This window comes from Choloepus didactylus, chromosome 4 (assembly GCF_015220235.1).
Source record: "Choloepus didactylus isolate mChoDid1 chromosome 4, mChoDid1.pri, whole genome shotgun sequence".
In the NCBI taxonomy this organism is placed as follows: Eukaryota; Metazoa; Chordata; class Mammalia; order Pilosa; family Megalonychidae; genus Choloepus; species Choloepus didactylus.
Genome location: NC_051310.1, coordinates 15,281,373 through 15,300,541, shown reverse-complemented (window position 1 = coordinate 15,300,541; position 19,169 = coordinate 15,281,373).

Sequence of the window (19,169 nt, the reverse complement as noted above, 5' to 3'; positions counted from 1 at the left end):
TAAGAAAATCAATCTATGTATTACAACACATTAAAAACTCAAAAGGGAAAAATCAAATGATCATCTCAATAGATGCTGAAAAAGCATTTGACAAAATCCAACATCCGTTTTTGATAAAAACACTTCAAAAGGTAGGAATTGAAGGAAACTTCCTCAATATGATAAAGAGCGTGTATGAAAAACCCACAGCCAGCATAGTACTCAATGGTGAGAGACTGAAAGCCTTCCCTCTAAGATCAGGAACAAGACAAGGATGCCCGCTGTCACCACTGTTATTCAACATTGTGCTGGAAGTGCTAGCCAGGGCAATCCGGCAAGACAAAGAAATAAAAGGCATCCAAATTGGAAAAGAAGAAGTAAAACTGTCATTGTTTGCAGATGATATGATCTTATATCTGGAAAACCCTGAGAAATTGACGATACAGCTACTAGAGCTAATCAACAAATTTAGCAAAGTAGTGGGATACAAGATTAATGCACATAAGTTAGTAATGTTTCTATATGCTAGAAATGAACAAACTGAAGAGACACTCAAGAAAAAGATACCATTTTCAATAGCAACTAAAAAAATCAAGTACCTAGGAATAAACTTAACCAAAGATGTAAAAGACCTATACAAAGAAAACTACATAACTCTACTAAAAGAAATAGAAGGGGACCTTAAAAGATGGAAAAATATTCCTTGTTCATGGATAGGAAGGCTAAATGTCATTAAGATGTCAATTCTACCCAAACTCATCTACAGATTCAATGCAATCCCAATCAAAATTCCAACAACCTACTTTGCAGACTTGGAAAAGCTAGTTATCAAATTTATTTGGAAAGGGAAGATGCCTCGAATTGCTAAAGACACTCTAAAAAAGAAAAACGAAGTGGGAGGACTTACACTCCCTGACTTTGAAGCTTATTATAAAGCCACAGTTGTCAAAACAGCATGGTACTGGCACAAAGATAGACATATAGATCAATGGAATTGAATTGAGAATTCAGAGATAGACCCTCAGATCTATGGCCGACTGATCTTTGATAAGGCCCCCAAAGTCACTGAACTGGGTCATAATGGTCTTTTCAACAAATGGGGCTGGGAGAGTTGGATATCCATATCCAAAAGAATGAAAGAGGACCCCTACCTCACACCCTACACAAAAATTAACTCAAAATGGATAAAAGATCTCAATGTAAAAGAAAGTACCATAAAACTCCTAGAAGATAATGTAGGAAAACATCTTCAAGACCTTGTATTAGGCGGCCACTTCCTAGACTTTACACCCAAAGCACAAGCAACAAAAGAAAAAATAGATAAATGGGAATTCCTCAAGCTTAGAAGTTTCTGCACCTCAAAGGAATTTCTCAAAAAGGTAAAGAGGTAGCCAACTCAATGGGAAAAAATTTTTGGAAACCATGTATCTGACAAAAGACTGATATCTTGCATATACAAAGAAATCCTACAACTCAATGTCAATAGTACAGACAGCCCAATTATAAAATGGGCAAAAGATATGAAAAGACAGTTCTCTGAAGAGGAAATACAAATGGCCAAGAAACACATGAAAAAATGTTCACCTTCACTAGCTATTAGAGAGATGCAAATTAAGACCACAATGAGATACCATCTAACACCGATTAGAATGGCTGCCATTAAACAAACAGGAAATTACAAATGCTGGAGAGGATGTGGAGAAATTGGAACTCTTATTCATTGTTGGTGGGACTGTATAATGGTTCAGCCACTCTGGAAGTCAGTCTGGCACTTCCTTAGAAAACTAGATATAGAGTTACCATTCGATCCAGCGATTGCACTTCTCGGTATATACCTGGAAGGTCGGAAAGCAGTGACACGAACAGATATCTGCACGCCAGTGTTCATAGCAGCATTATTCACAATTGCCAAGAGATGGAAACAACCCAAATGTCCTTCAACAGATGAGTGGATAAATAAAATGTGGTATATACACACGATGGAATACTACACGGCAGTAAGAAGGAACGATCTCGTGAAACATATGACAACATGGATGAACCTTGAAGACATAATGCTGAGTGAAATAAGCCAGGCACAAAAAGAGAAATATTATATGCTACCACTAATGTGAACTTTGAAAAATGTAAAACAAATGGTTTATAATGTAGAATGTAGGGGAACTAGCAGTAGAGAGCAATTAAGGAAGGGGGAACAATAATCCAAGAAGAACAGATAAGCTATTTAACATTCTGGGGATGCCCAGGAATGACTACGGTCTATTAATTTCTGATGGATATAGTAGGAACAAGTTCACAGAAATGTTGCTATATTAGGTAACTTTCTTGGGGTAAAGTAGGAACAGGTTGGAAGTAAAGCAGTTATCTTAGGTTAGTTGTCTTTTTCTTACTCCCTTGTTATGGTCTCTTTGAAATGTTCTTTTATTGTTTTTTTTGTTTTGTTTTGTTTTGTTTTGTTTGTTTGTTTGTTTTCTATACAGTTGATTTTAAAAAGAAAAAAAAAAAGTTAAAAAAAAAAAAAGGGGAAAAAAATATGTAGATCCCCCTTGAGGAGCCTGTGGAGAATGCAGGGGTATTGACCTACCCCACCTCGATGGTTGCTAACATAACCACAGACATAGGGGAGTGGTGGTTGATGGGTTGAGCCCTCTACCATAGGTTTTACCCTTGGGAAGACAGTTGCTGTAAAGGAGAGGCTAGGCCTCCCTATAATTGTGCGTAAGAGCCTCCTCCCGAATGCCTCTTTGTTGCTCAGATGTGGCCCTCTCTCTCTAGCCAAGCCAACTCGAAAGGTGAAATCACTGCCCTCCCCCCTACATGGGATCAGACACCCAGGGGAGTGAATCTCCCTGGCAACGTGCAATAAGACTCCCAGGTAGGAATGTAGACCTGGCATCGTGGGACAGAGAACATCTTCTTGACCAAAAGGGGGATGTGAAAGGAAATGAAATAAGCTTGAGTGGCAGAGAGATTCCAAAAGGAGCCGAGAGGTCAACCTGGTGGGCACTCTTATGCACAATTTAGACAACCCTTTTTAGGTTCTAAAGAATTGGGGTAGCTGGTGGTGGATACCTGAAACTATCAAACTACAACCCAGAACCCATGAATCTCAAAGACAATTGTATAAAAATGTAGCTTATGAGGGGTGACAATGGGATTGGGAAAGCCATAAGGACCACACTCCACTTTGTCTAGTTTATGGATGGATGAGTAGAAAAATAGGGGAAGGAAACAAACAGACAAAGGTACCCAGTGTTCTTTTTTACTTTAATTGTTTTCATTTTAATTATTATTCTTGTTAATTTTGTGTGTGTGCTAATGAAGGTGTCAGGGATTGATTTAGGTGATGAATGTACAACTATGTAATGGTACTGTGAACAATCGAATGTACGATTTGTTTTGTATGACTGCGTGGTATGTGAATATATCTCAATAAAATGAAGATTTAAAAAAAAAAAAAAGAGGAGGTACAGCCAGGAGGGACACTTTGAAGAAAGCACAGGAGCTGCAGATGAGACACAGTTTGAAGACGGCCATTAAAAGCAGACTCTTGCTCCAGAGAAGCTGAGAGGACAAATACCCCAAGTGCAACTAAGAGTGACATTTTTGAGGAACTGCAGCCTAGAGAGGAATGTCCTCGGAGAAAGCCATTTTGAAATCAGAACTTTGGAGCAGATGCCAGCCATGTGTCTTCCCAGCTAACAGAGGTTTTCCGGACACCATTGGCCATCCGCCAGTGAAGGTACCCGATTGCTGATGTGTTACCTTGGACACTTTATGGCCGTAAGACTGTAATTGTATAACCAGATAAACCCCCTTTATAAAAGCCAATCCATTTCTGGTGTTTTGCATTCCAGCAGCATTAGCAAACTAGAACACTAATAGAGAAAATTGACTTTGAGTCAAAAACCATTATGAGGGACAAAGGAGGTCACTATATACTGATAAAGGGTCAATTCAACAGGAAGACATAGCAATTATAAATATATAGGTACCTAATAGAGCTCCAAAATATATGAAACAAATATTTACAGATTTGAAGGGAGAAATGGGCAGTTCTACATTGATAGTTGGAAATTTCAACATACTATTTTCAATAATGGATAGAACATCTAGCCAGAAGATCAATAAGGTAATAGACGACTTGAATGATATTCTAAACCAGCTAGATTTAACAAACATATATAGAACACTTCATGCAACATCAGCAGAATACACATTATCTAGAACACATAGATCATTCTCCAGCAAAATATACGTTAGGTTACAAAATAAGTCTCAATAAATTTTAAAAGAACGAAATCATACAATGCATCTTATCTGACACAATGGAATAAAGTTAGAAATCCATAACAAGAGGGAAAACTGGAAAATGCACAAATATGTAGAAAATAAACAATATACTGTTAATCAATGGGGCAAAGAAGACATCACAAAGGAAATTAAGAAACATCTTTAGGCAAATGAAAATGAAAGCACAAGATACCAAAACTTATGGGATGCAGCAAAGGCAATACTGAGAAGGAAATTTATAGATCTGAATGCTTATATTAAACAAGAAGAAAGATCTCAAATCACAGACCTAACCTCACAACTGGAGGCTCTAGAAAAAGAAGAGCAAACTAAGCTCAAGTGAGCAGAAGGAAGGTAATAACAAAAATTAGAGCAGAGGTAAATGTAATAGGGAATTAAAAACAATAAAGAGAATTAACAAAACCAAAAGTTGATTCTCTGAAAACATCAATAAAATCAACAAACCTTTATCTAGACTGACAAAAAAGAAAGAGGACACAAATAACTAAAATCAGAAATGAAAGGGGGGACATTACTACTGACCCCACAGAAATAAAAGATTATAAGAGGATACAATGAACAACTATATGCCAACAAATTAGAAAACCTAGATGAAATGGAAAATTCCTAGAAATGCACTAACTACCTACACTGACTCAAGAAGAAAAAAAGAAGATATCAACAGACCAAAAAGAAGTAAAGAGATTGAATCAGATGAATGGATAAACAAAATATGTTCTATACATACAATGGAATATTTTTCAGCTGTAAAAAGGAATAAAGTTCTGATACCTGTGACAACATGGATGAACCTTGAAGCAATCACGTTGAGTGAAATGTCACACAAAATTAAAAGTATCGTATGACCTTACTGTTATGAAATAATTAGAATAAGTGAATTCATAGACTCAGAAACTAGAATACAGGTTGACAGAGGCTGAGAAATGGGGAGTTAAAGCTTAATTGGTACAGAAATTCTGTTTGGGGTGATGGAAAAGCTTTGGTAATGGATGGTGGTGATCTTAGCACAATATTGTAATGTAAATAACACCACTGAATTATATATTTGGATATGGTCAGAAGGGGACATTTTAGGTTGTATATGTTACTAGAATAAAAGTTTTTTAAAAACCATAGGACTGTACAACACAAACAGTGAACTATAATGTAAGTATGGACAACAGTTAGTAGTGTAATTATAATAATGTTTCATCAATTGTAACAAAGATACCACACTAATGCAGTGTTAATAACAGGGAAAACTGAATGTGTGTATGTGTGTGGGGTATATGGGAACCCTATATTCTCCACATGATTTTTCTGTAAATCCACAACTGATCTATATATATATATATATACACACACATATATATATATGATAAAGTGTGACAGCCGGTGATAGGTACCATGGAGAACAAAGAAGCAGGGAGGCTGTTGGGGAGTGCTGTCAGTGGGACTGGACCTGGTGTTTTAAATAGGGTGGCTGGTGAAGGCCTCTCTTAGAAGGTGACATTAGAGTCTTTACCCGAAAGAGGTGAAGGAGTGAGCCACGTGGGTACCTGGAGTGTTGCATTCCATGCAGAGGGAATGGGAAGTACAAATGCCACTATACAAGAGCAGGCCTGGCTTGTCTGAGGAGCAGGATGGAGGCAGAAAGGGAAGACTAGTTGGAGATGAAATATTTGGGGGATTGAATCACGTTCACCCACAAAGGACATGTTCAGTTCCTGTCTCCTGGTCGTGTGAGTGTGAACCCATTTGTAGATAAGTCCTTTGAAGACGTTATTGGTTAAGGTGTGCCCAAAGTGAACGAGGGTGGGCCTTAATCCAAAATGGCTGAGGTCCTTATAAGCAAAGAAAATTGGACACAGAAAGAAGCCTTGGGAGCAGCCAGAAGCTGGAAGTCAATGGGAGCTAGAAGAGAAAGGAGAAGACACCACCATGTGCATTGCCATGTGATGGAAAGTCAAGGAAACCCAGAGATTACCAGCCGGTCAGAAGATACGGACCCGAGAGGAAGAAAGCCTCCTAGCCTCTGAAACTGTTAGCCAATAAAATCCTTTGTTAAGTTCAACCCATTTTTTTTTGTTTTAGCAAAAAACAAAAAAGGCATTTTTCTTAGAGCAGCTTTGCTATAAAGGGAAGGTGGGGGTGGGGGACAAAGGGAGTGTGGTCTTTTTTTTTAAGATGGGAGATATTACATATCTCTATGTTGAAGGAATAAATGCCTGCCATCCCTCCCTCCCTCCATCCATCCATCCATCCCTCCATCCTTCCCTTCCCTCCCTCTATCCATCTAAATCTATCCATGCATCCGTCCAGCCATCCATCTCTCCCTCCCTCCATCCATCCCTCCCTCCCTCCCTCCATCCATCCCTCCATCCTTCCCTTCCCTCCCTCTATCCCTCCATCTAAATCTATCCATCCATCCGTCCATCCATCATCCCTCCCTCCATTCATCCATCCCTCCCTCCCTCCCTCCATCCATCCATCTATCCTTCTATCCTTCTCCCCATCCCTCCCACCATGACTCCGTGCAGGAGCTGGGTAGACAAGCTGCCTGTCCTCACGGAGTTCACAGGCTGAGAATAGGACACCAACTTGTCAATAGCAGTGACAGTAGAGTGTGAGGAGTGCTGTGACTGAGGGGCATACAAAGGATTGTGGCAGCACAGAGGATGGAGTGCCTGGAGAAATTAGGGAAGGCTTCGTGGCGTTGGTAATCTTCGGGCTGTGTCTTAAAGGAGAAGCAGGAATTTATCTTGTAGACAAGAAAGGGGTGGCAGTGTGGGGAGAGGAACCCTTGGGAACCCTTATGCCAAGGCAATGGGCCTGGATTGGACCCAGGTCTAAAGGGCCATGCATCCTTTCCTTGCAGGCACAAGGAAGCCCATGAAAGGTCTTGGGCAAACAGGGGAGTGACGTGATCAAGTGTGTCTTTTAGGAAGAAGGGACAGCCTGGAGGAGAGTCGGGCATTGTTGGTGTCCAGGTGGGCAGGAAGGTGACCGCCCAGAGCCAGCCAGGGTGTAGAGCACAATGGGAAGGAAGAGCAGCTTGGAGAGAGAGGGTGGGAGGAGGAGCAGGCCAAGGAGGTGGGCCTCTGCCACCTCCACCTGGTCTCACGCTGATGTCTGTTCCCTGCCTCTCCCTCCCTCTCAATCTTCTGTCTTAGAGGCATCAAGCCCCGTCTCTCCCCAGGGCAGGGACCCCTTCCTCAGCATCCAGCTGTAGCCTGAACACTCCCAGAGGCCAGGGCTGGGCACTCTCTACTGGAGTCCAGGAAGGGCTCTTTGGTCTTGGGGATAGGGTCAGCCTCTTTCCTCCTCCACTCTCCTGCTCACCTGCTCACCTGCTCACCTGGCAGCCAGGTAGTCTCAAACCCCACTTACCCCTCAAGGGGCTACTCTCTTGGCCCCCAAAGTTGGAATTCTCCATTTGCAAAAAGAAAAAAGCATTACTCTTTTTACAGATTGAAAAAGTAACACATACTTGTTTAATTTTTTATCAGATAATACAGAATGGAAGAAAGAAAACTTAAATTACTTGCAATCCCATTCCCCAGGGAAAATCATTGTTATTATTCTGCTGTATATCCTTCCAGAATGTTTTCATTAACACACACACACACTTTTTATTAAATAAATCAACATGCTATACATCCTGTTCTGTAAGCTGCTTGTCATTTTCACTACACTGTGAGGCTGCCTCCATCAGTGCACCTAGAGCTCATCGTCATTTTTATCAGCTGCGGAGTGTTCTGTTGTGAGAAAAGGCCTAGGTTTAATCACATCCCTCTGACAGACATTTAGGTTCCGGGCCCCCCAAAACTTTTCCTGTTATGAACAATACTCTATGTACAACCTGGTTCATAAATCTTTGAGCAATAAAATCGGACCGCTTAACCTTGGGGGTTAATATGGCTCTCTGGCTAATGTCATACAGGAAATTGATTTCTATTTTCAAAGTTGATAGGTGATTAAGTGAACAGCGGTTGCCAGGCAACCTGTGAGCAGGACTCAGGGTCAAGGCCGAGCAAACACCAGCCTCCCCCTTCTTCATTGCCTCCCCCCAACTTCTTCCATCAGAGTCACCCCAGCTTCAGCTTCCTCCAGCCCAACATCCTGCCCTGACCCCCCAGAGAAATGGAAATTAGACTCAGCCATTCAAACATCCCTTCACAGAGATGCCAGAGGCTCAGCACAGGTTTATTGAGAACCTACTACATGCTGGGCCGTGTCAGGGGTTGGGACGGTAGCAATGCATATGGTAGTCATGTCCCCGCAGAACCGAATCTCACGTATTCTTAGGCTCAGGAATCTGGGGGTGTCATCCTGCAGTATCTGTAGATCATAGTTTCTTTTCCTGCCTCAGGATAGCTGATAGATAGGATCCACTCCCATCAGTAATACGTTATCAAAAGGGGAGGTGCACTAAGAAATGAAAGTGATCACAACAGACAAGAACCGTCTGGATCAGAGTTTAAATTCCAATGTTTCCCAAGTGCTGTCTTGCAGCATTTCACAGCAGTGCAGACGGAGGCCCGAGAGGGTCCGGACAACCCCTGCATCGACAGGTCCCCAGGGAAGAAGGAGGGCAGAGTGTGAGGGTGCAGAGATCCACCGTGACACACACAGTTGATTCGGGCATACAGCAGCCTCTTCCTGAAGAACTGGACAGGAGGGCATCTGATGCAGTTTTTCTCCCTTTAAAAGTGATTCTGCTTGATATATTCTTAGTTTAACTTCCGTTACTTGATTATATCTCCATTTCCTCTGATTGAAGTTTTATAGAATTATAATTCCTAAGAGAGTGTTTCAGAATATAGATGGTTGAATATAATTCATAAGAATACACTATTTCTATTTTAATGAAACCCCCTAGAATTAGATTGTATAAGTATGTATTTTAAATGAATAAATTGTTCCACTACTACTTTCACCATAATTGAAGTCTGACAAGACCAAGTGGAGATATTTGAGATATTAAAGTCTATTCCTATATGCTATGAGGTGTGATAAGAAATCTGTAAAACTAACCTTGGTAAATGTTGATTGGATTTTAAAAGAAAAGAAAAAACCCCACAAAGACACCGAAACAATAGCAACACCCCAATCTACACTTACTAGTATTTTGTTAATTTAATCCTAGATTTTAGTGATTCATTTTTGGGAGCTGACATTTTGCAATTGTTTATTTCATGTTCTGTTATTTCATTTTAACTTTGTTTTGTTCATGGTATTCTTTGCAGTTTAAACTTCTAAAGTTTGTTTATATAAAATTTTTCTTATATATAAAAGGAGGGGCAGGTGTGGAGATGGGTGGGAGGGTCAAAATCTCTGCAGGGTCAAATGGGGTTTGAATAAGGCCCCTCTCCTCCACCTCACAGCCTGGGAGTCTGGCTCCCTGGGGGCAAGTCACACCTCCAGGACTCACCTTTGAACATCAGGAGCCATCGAAGGATTTTGAGCAGGAGAGGAACAGAAATAAATCTACAATTTAGCAACTCGCCCTCCATAAACTGCAAGGAATGATGGAGGTGGGGGTAGGAGTGAAGGACAGGCAGAGACCCATGAGGAGGCCCTGACTTCCATCAGGAAAAGATGCCTCCAGGCCTGCGAAGGTGCTGGGAGCAGCATGGGAAATAGAGGAGAGAGCCAAGAGTCTCCAGGGGTCAAGTTGCTGCCCAGTGCACAAGGGCCAGCAGAAACAGAAGGAGCCCACCCAGCAGAACGGGCCCAGCCTGCCTCGGTTGTGCCACCCTCCGTTGCTGTGGAGGGGTCAAACTCCCTGACCTTTCCCTCATAGATACAAAACCTAACAGTCAGAGATATAATAAGGTCACCGTCACCAACAGGTGTGTCTGGGACTTCTGCACGTATTTTCTCATTCAGTGCCAGAAGTGGGTACTGATTATCCCCATTTCACAAATGCGGAAACTGAGGATCAGAGGAATTGGTGCCTTGGCCAAGGAAAAATAGCCAGTGTTGGAACTGACATTTGAACTTATCTGGTCCACAGCCCCTGCTCTTTTCTACACCACTTTCTTCAAATGATATTTTAAAAATAGTGCTGGTGAACTTCCTCAACATGGTAAAGGGCATATATGAAGAACTCATAGCCAGCATCATACTCAACAGTGAAAGACTGAAAGATTTTGCCCAAGATCAGAAACATGACAAGGATGACCATTTTCACCACTGCTATTCAACATTGTGCTGGAAGTTCTAGCCAGAGCAATAAGGCAAGAAAAAGAAATAAAATGCATCCAAATTGGAAAGGAAGAATTAAAGCTATTTGCAGATGACATGTTGCTATATATAGAAAACCCAGAAAATCTAGAAGAAAGCTACTAGGGCTAATAAACAAATTCAGCAAAGTTGTGGGTACAAGGTCAACATGCAAAAATCAGTGGTGTTTCTATATACCAGTGATGAACAATCAAAAAGGAAATCAAGAAAACAATTCCATTTACAATGGCAACCAAAAAAATCAAATATCTAGAAATAAATTTAACCAAAAATGTAAAGGACTTGTACACTGCCAACTACAAAACATTGCTGAAAGAAATAAAAGAAAACCTAAATGAATGGAAAGACATCGAGTGTTCATGGATGGGAAAACTTAATATTGATGTCTATACTACCCAAAGTGATTTAGAGATTCAGTGCAATCATGGTCAAAATTCCAACAGCCTTCTTTGCAGAAATGGAAAAGCCAAGCACCAAAATCATATGAAAGGGGAAGGGGTCATGAATAGCCAAAAACATCCTGAAAAAGAATGAATTTCAAGACTTATTGCAAAGGTACAGTAATCAAAACAGTGTGGTACTGGTACAAGGACAGACAAATAGACCAATGGAATAGAACCAGAATGCAGAAATAAAATGATGCATCTGTGGTCAAATGATTTTTGACAAAAATGCCAAGACCACTCAAAAGGGAAAGAACAGTCTCTTCAACAAATGGTGCTGGGAAAATTGGATGTCCATATGCAAAAGAATGAAGCTAGACCCCTACTTCACACTACATACAAAAATTAACTCAAAATGGATCAACAATCTAAATATAAGAATCAAAACTATAAAACATTTAGAAGAAAACAGGAAAAAATTTTCAGGAGTTTGTGTTAGGCAATGGATTCTTAAACTTTACACCAAAAGCACTAGCGACAAAAGGAAAATAGATAAAGTGGTCTTCAACAAAATTAAAAATTTCTATGCATCAGAGGACTTCATCATGAAAGTGAAAAGGCAACCTAAGACAGGAGAAAATAATTGGAAACCATATATCTGATAAGGGTTTTCTATCTAGAATATGTATTTTTAAATCCTACAATTCAACAGAAAAAAGACAAACAACTTAAAAGTAGCAAAGGACTTGAATAGACATTTCTCCAAAGAAGATAAATAAATGGCCAATAAGCCCATGACAAGATGCTCAACATCATTAGCCCTATTGTATTAGGGCAATACAAATCAAAACCACAATGAGATACCATGTCATACCCACTAGAAACTGGAATGGTTATTATTTTAAAAACAGAAAATAACAAGTGTTGGCAAAGAAATAGGAACTTTATTGGTAGTGCAGCCACTTTGAAAAACAGTTTGGCAGTTCCTCAAAAAGTTATACATAGAACTACCATGTGACCCGGCAATCCCACTTCTAGGTATATATACCCCAAAGAATGGAAATCAGGGACTCTAGCAAATATTTCTACCCTGATGTTCGTAGTAGCATTCTTTGCAATAATTAAAAGGTGGAAGGAACCCAAATGTACATCAAAGATTAATGAATAAACAAAATGTGATATATACATAAAATGGAATACTTTTCAGCTGTAAAAAGGAATGAAGTTCTGATATATGCTACAACATGGATGAACCTTGAGGACATCACGGTGAGTGAGATATTTTATTATTCCACTTACATGAAATAACAAGAATATGCAGCCTTACAGGGACAGTAAGTAGATTAGAGGTTAACAGAGGTGGGGGGAAGGGAAGGGAAGTTAATGCTTAATGGGTTCAGAGTGTCTCCTTGGGGTGATGGAAAAGTTTTGGTAGTGGGTGGTGGTGATGGTAGTACAACATTGTGAATGTAATTAATATCAATGAACTGTATACTCAAAAGTGGCTAAGAGGGGAAATTGTATGTTTTATGTATGTTACCACAATTTAATAAAAGTAGCCCTGACTCCTGGACTCTTGTTAGGAATAGCTCTGGCCTATGTCCCATCACATGTGAGTCCAACCCCTCTGGCCCATAGCCTGTCATCACTTATGATACCCCTGCCAAAGAAGGAAACCCAAGAATCCACCATAGTTATAGTAGTAGCCCCAAGATGGCCAATGCTGTGCTTTCTGTACCTAAGAGGGAAGTGAGAGCGGATGAGCCCATGGTATCAAAGTTGGGCTGTTGGGACAGAGGCTGTTCTCCTCAGGGTCCTCCTGGCCCTACAGTTCTGGGGGGGGAGGTTGGAGCAGGTACAAGGATGGGGGTGATAGGGCTACTTCCCTTCTGGGTGGGACTGACTCATGCAGAGGAGTTGGGGTGAGCCTTTCTCTCCAGGACGGTGGGGATGCCAGGAAGTTGCTGTAAGTAGAGTCACCAGATGGCTTAGAGTTTGCACCCCCCACAATGGCCCCTGGTATTACCTCCTGGTATTCTTGGCCTGTGTTGTTGTCCTATAGTGAATAGGGATGACCCGTGTAACCCATAGGACATTGCAGAAATGATGGTGCCTTCTGAGACTAGGTCATACAAGACATTGTGGATTCATCCTTGCCCTCTTGGATCATTCTCTCTGGCAGAAGCCAGCTGCCTTGTCATGAGGACACTTGAGCCTTGAGGAAAAGCCATGTGGTGAGGAATTGAGGCCCTTGGCCAACAGCCAGCACCAATTTCCAGTCACCTTGGAAGTGATCCTTCAGTCAACATCCTGAATGAATCTCAGGAGAGACCCTGAGCCAGACTACCCAGCTCAGCCACTCCTGGATCCTAACCCTCAGAAACTGTGAGATAATAAATGTTTATTGTCCTGTTAAGCAACTAAGTTTTGAGGTAGTTAGTTACACAGCAATAGGGAACTGATATACCCAGAGCAACTGCTGTAGCCTGGGGACAGGAACTGTCTGGATGATTTTGGAAAAATTTACAAATCAAACAAAGGTTTCATATTGGGACTCAAGAATCACACCCAAGCGACATTAGTCTTGGGGCATCTGTTTTAGTTTCATGGCTGATTAAAAACAAATACCATGAAATGGGTTGGCTTGTGCATTGGGAATTTACTGGCTCATGGTTTTGAAGCTAAGAGAAGTCCAAAATCAAGGCATCCTTGAGCTGATGCTTTCTCCCAGAAGACTGTGGTGTTCTGGGGCTGGCTGCTGGTGCTGCTTGGTCCTTGGCATTTTTGTCACATGGCAAGGCACATGGCATCTTCTCCTGGCTTCTTGGTTCCATTGACTTCCAGCTTCTGGCTGCTCCTTATATGACTTTCTTTCTCTGTATCTGAATTTCATTCTGCTTATAAAGGACAACAGTAACAGGATTAAGACCCATCCTGATTCAGTTGGGCCACACCATAACTCAAGTAACCTTGTCAAAAGGTCCTATTTACCACCCACAGGAATGGATTAACTTCAAGGACATGTTTTTCTGGACTACATAGCTCCAGCCACCACAGCATGTATCGGTAAGAACTCTTTCAGTTACAAAGAACAGAAACCTAACTGAAATTAGTATAAGCAAATTAAAAAGAAACAGAGAATTTATCCCATTATTACAACACATAACTTGGCAGGATGGGTTGGAGTTGGCTTTAGGCATGATGGGATTCGGGTTTACACAATTCAGGACAGCTGGGGAATGCAAGAGTGTGAGTGAAGATCCATCAGTGGGACTCTGTAGAGAACATGGCTATCAGAGACGTAGCTTCAGGGCCAGGGGCTATGAGTCCCAATATTCCTCTGGGCTTGTCCCCCACGCACCCCTAAAATCTTGGTGTTCCTCAAGCTTCTGTTCTCCACCCCCTACTCTCCTCACTCCCCCACCTCTCCTTTTCCATCTGGGTCTTGAGTGCTCATCCTGCTCCCTTGGACACCTCCACCCAGCCCAAGGCCACTAGTCCCTGACCCTCGCCCTCATCTCCCCCACGCCTGCTGCTCCCCTCTGGATTGCAGCAATGGGAGCCTCTCCCACTTGACCACCTGAACTTGCACCTGCACTTCATCTCCACTCCTCCCTCCCTCCATCCTCACATCCAACTACACTACCCCCAACCCACCCTCCGTACCGTGCCTTGAAATTAACTGCAATTTCAGTGGGTCCCAATTCACCAGCCCCCAGTCTCCCACCGTGGATGGACCGACATAAGGATTGCCACAGCCCACAGTTTGGGATGTTGGGTGTGTATTTGAGGTGCGGGAGCTATTCTCTTTCTGGGGATAACTTTCTTTTGTTTCTCTGCTCAGCTCAGCCAATACCCACCTCCAGCCTCCTCAGCTGATTAATCACCCACTAGCTGTCAGCCCTGATTAGAGTCACCTGAGCCACCACCCTGAGCAGCAGGAAGTCTGACTCTAACTCCAATTAAGAGAAGAAGTGGCTGACTCAGGAACATAGAGGGAGGTGCAGGGCAAAGGAAGGAGGGATGGGCAGAGTTGTTGGCGGGGAGGGATAGGCAGGAAAAAATTGGTGACCCTTTCTCATCTCCGTCCCTGGAACTTTCATCCCATGGAAACCATTCAAGACAAGTTCAATCGTTCAATTAACGTTTGGTGAGTACCTACTGTTTACCCGCCCTGTTTTTCACAAGGCAGTGAACAAGACAAGACTCCTATCCTGACCTTATGGGATTGACATACTAAACAAACAAATAGAAAATATTCTGCCAGGTAGTGATAATTGCTATGATGAAAACTGACACCTAACCCATCCTTTCAGTTAGAGCCCCATAGAGTTTTCAAGCTAGTTCTCATGACACTCTTCCAAGTCTTCTCTTGTAGGCAAAAGATCCACATCCTTCCCTCTTCCACATATCATGTGGCACAGCCTTTATAATGAGATATAGAATGTCATCTACTTAGTACAGTCCTGGACCTGGCACTCATCTCTTGGTCTTATTATTTTTCAGAAAAGGAAGTTGAGTCACACAGTGAGAGAGTGATGGAGCTGGGATTAGAGATCAGGTCTCTAGACTCAGTTTCCATGCTCTTCACACTTTTGTTGAGATTTCCTCCCTGTTTGGGGAGGGTGAGAGGCTGACATCCCAAGAGGAAGCTCCATGTTTGGCTGGCCCATCAGGAGTCAGGCGGGGAGCTGGTGACTGGCCCATCCTGGGCACAGAGACCATGTCTATAGAAAGTGTCCTCTTTGTACTGTTCACACTGGGGATCTGAGCATTCATGGGATGGCTGGGATTCAGGATTGAGGGCACCTGGAATTTCTCATTGGGACAGAGTTGGGTGGGAATAGATGAAGTTATGTTTTGAGGAGTCTGTAGGTAAAATGCCCTCATCTCAGAGGCACAGATCATCCAGTTTAGTATTTATCAAACTGCTACCGATGGAATCTTCCCTAATGTAGAATCTTCCCTAATGTCAAACGGATGAAAGAGTAGATGTTCTGTTTGAAGGAAGAGGTCAAGGAGCACAGCCCACCACCCTCCCCTACTAAGCTGTGACCCCTCTGTGGAACCAGGGGCTTTGCAGAGCAGTTTCAGAACCTCTGATCTTTTCCAACCCCTTCCTTTTATAAGTGGGTAAACAGAGGCCAGATGGTGAATTAGGGACAGACCCTTTCAGGAGCTCACTTGGGGTTGGCCAAGTGGAATAGAATGGAAATGTCCACTCCCTTGGCCACACTGCCTTGCTTCCAGACATCTGGAAACAAGCAGAGACTTCTATCAGTGACAGCCACCTGAGCTGAGGGTAGACCCCCGGTTCCAGGCTCAACTCTACTGCCTTCTCCTTTGGGGCTTGGTTTGTGTATCAGTCAGGATGAGCTAAGTTATGCTGCAGTAACAAGTAAGATCACCAATATCTCAGTGTTTCAAAACAACAAGTTTACTTCTCACCCAAAACAAATCCATTGCTGTTCTGGGCAACTCCAGGTTCACTGTCCTCCATGAAATGTCTTCGCAGTCAAGCTGCATCAATCTTCTGGCACCTCCATCTTAACACATTGTTTCAGGGTTTGTAGGGGCAGAGTAAGGGAGCAGAGAGCATTGCGCACTGGCTCCTAAATGCTTTCATCCAGTGGTGAAACACATCACTTGTGATCACATTTCACTGGTCAAAGCAAGTCACATGTTCACACCTAACTTCAAGGGGTGTCATCAGACAATGACAGTGTATGTCCAGAAATTGTTGGTAAGTGCTAGAAATGACAAGCACAGTTTCCTAATCTTCCAGGTAGGCAAAGTAATAACCACCATCATTCCTTCACCCAGTCATTCATTTATGCATTCAATATACTAATTAGCAAAGTTGCTCGTGAAACTCATGCTCTGTTCTGTGATGTAGCCTGGAGCTCGTGTCTCCTGACTCCTAAGCCAGGGCTTCTCCTCCACTCGCTGCTCTCCAATAGCCTGGCTCGCATTTTGGTCTTAGGACACGATCTTAATTTGGGTCCCCCCAAAGCAGAGCTTGAGACATGGACTGGGGTTAAGGGAGTTTACCTAAAAGGTCATCCCAGGAGGCTGGGGTAAGGGAGCAAGAAGAGTGAGAAAAGGATAGAAAGCCAATAAAGGAGTTTGCTAAGCTGACCACTTCTGTGGGCAACTGGGGCTTGTTCCCACCAGAGACCTTCTAAGAGACCCTGTAAAACGCACCTCAGAATTGGCTTGAGCAACGGGAGGCTGGGGCATGAACCCAGTGACTGCTGCCCCTGAGGCAGGCTAGCATAGGGCACTCTGGGCAGGCCAGGGGCATCGGTCAGTTCAAATGGAGAGTCAGCATCAAGCCATAGTTGAGATAGCCAGCTGGAGAGCAGGAAAGAAGGGCCAAGCGAAAGGAAAACCAAACCCTAATTCCCAGAATCAGCTGAGATAGCCAGATGGAGGAAAAGGAGGCGTTAAGCCAGGGTGGGGGAGAATGGGTATTTCCACCCCCAACCCTGCCCTAAAGCTTAGCAACAGGCTAACATATAACATAACCTGGACATAGCTCAACCCGGTGCAGCCCCTCTCTTGGGGCCTGCCCCCACCAACCTCTCAAGCGTGTATTCCTTCTTACCAACCTTTGCTATTTCCCCATGTGTGCTGGCTTTTCAAATAAACTTTACTGCTTGCTACTATTCCTCTTGTCCTTGAATTCTTTCTTGAGACAAGAAAACGAGCTTACACCGGAGCTCACCTCGGGTGCCATCGGGCTCCGGCAACACCCCCACTGATTCGAGGTTGTTCCTGGGGAAGTGAATACCTGTCCCCCACCTCCCCACTTCGCTAGGGAAAGTGCTGAAGCAGAAAATCTGGGAGACACAGTAAGTTTTGAGACAGGAAGCCATTGGCAGGCATGGGGACTGTCTACCAAGTCTGCAGCAATAGCATCTACTGGAGATGCTGAAGGAAACGCAATGCCTCTCAGGAAGCCATATGGAAATCCAACACAGACATCCCCGCACTGGCCAGACAATGAGGGGAAGCAAGTCTGCTGAGCTATTTTCTTGTGGCCTCATTTCCCGATTTGGAAGGAGGTAACTCCTCCTCATGAAAACAATGAGGGAAAATAACAGCGTTTGGGTGCCAATTGACTCAGGAGCTGGAACAAGTGTCGGGGGTGTGGGGTGTGGGGTGTGGCAGCCACAGGTGCCCTAGAGAGTGGGCTTCTTGATGACTCAGGAACAGCCTGTTCAGAAGTCAGGAAAATGCAAATGGTTCAGACAAGGAGGCAGAAATGTGTCTATTACGGGGCACCTCCTGTGCTCACAGGAGCGCAGTGTGTCCAGGACTCCAGTAGAAGGAGACAGCACTGCCTCGGGAGCCTCTAGTGTGTCCAGCTGGGCCGGGCAACAATAGTTGTTTTCTGATCCTCACGTCCTCCAAGTTAGGCTCAATATGCCCACTGTACAGACGAGGCACCCGAAGTCAGGGGCTAAGCCACTTGCCCAAGGTCTTGTCCCTACAAAGCATCAGACCCCACGTCCTTCTAAGTCCAAAGCGCCTGTGATCCCACATTTCAGGAACAAACACGAAGGAAGCTTTCCAGGTGGGCACCTTCACAGGAAGACCTGTGTGCTCCTGACATGACTTCACAAGGAGGTGAAAGGGCAGGAAAAAGGCAGGTTAGTAAGGTGAGCACTGGTGGGCTATATTCCCGGAAAAATGCAGAAGAATCACAGGGCAACAGGGTGAGTCAGGGCGTGATGATCAGGGCCAGAGCCATGAGCTCACCCATGTTCTGAGTCCAAATTCCACATGTTCCAGGCTGGCCTTGGTTTTCCCATCTAGATGATATTTAGGGCCCCTTTGGGGCCAATGATCTCATGATTGACAAGGATTTATAGGTCTGTGAGGGCTGGAAAGTCAAGGAAACCTCCCTAGGGGAGCCGAAACTCTGGGGTTGGCTGGGGCTGGGGGTGGGGAGGGGATGAAGGGAAGGCATCCTTGTCCCCAGGGCTCAAGTGTAATGATAAAAAATGGATACAGCCCATCTAGATTTCAGCAACGAGGCCCCTCTGGCTCCTCCTCCAAAGTTCCATTGCCTCTGGGCAAGAGATGGGCTTTCATTGTACACTGACCTGCTCAAATTCCCACAGCACTGTCATTTGGCTCAGTGCCTGTCTTCCATTTGATCATGCATGAGGGAAGGGATGTATTGGGGTGGTAGGAAGAGGTCAAAATGGGTAAAGAGGTCACATGTTTCTCCCCCAAATTTCTCAGAAACATCATCCT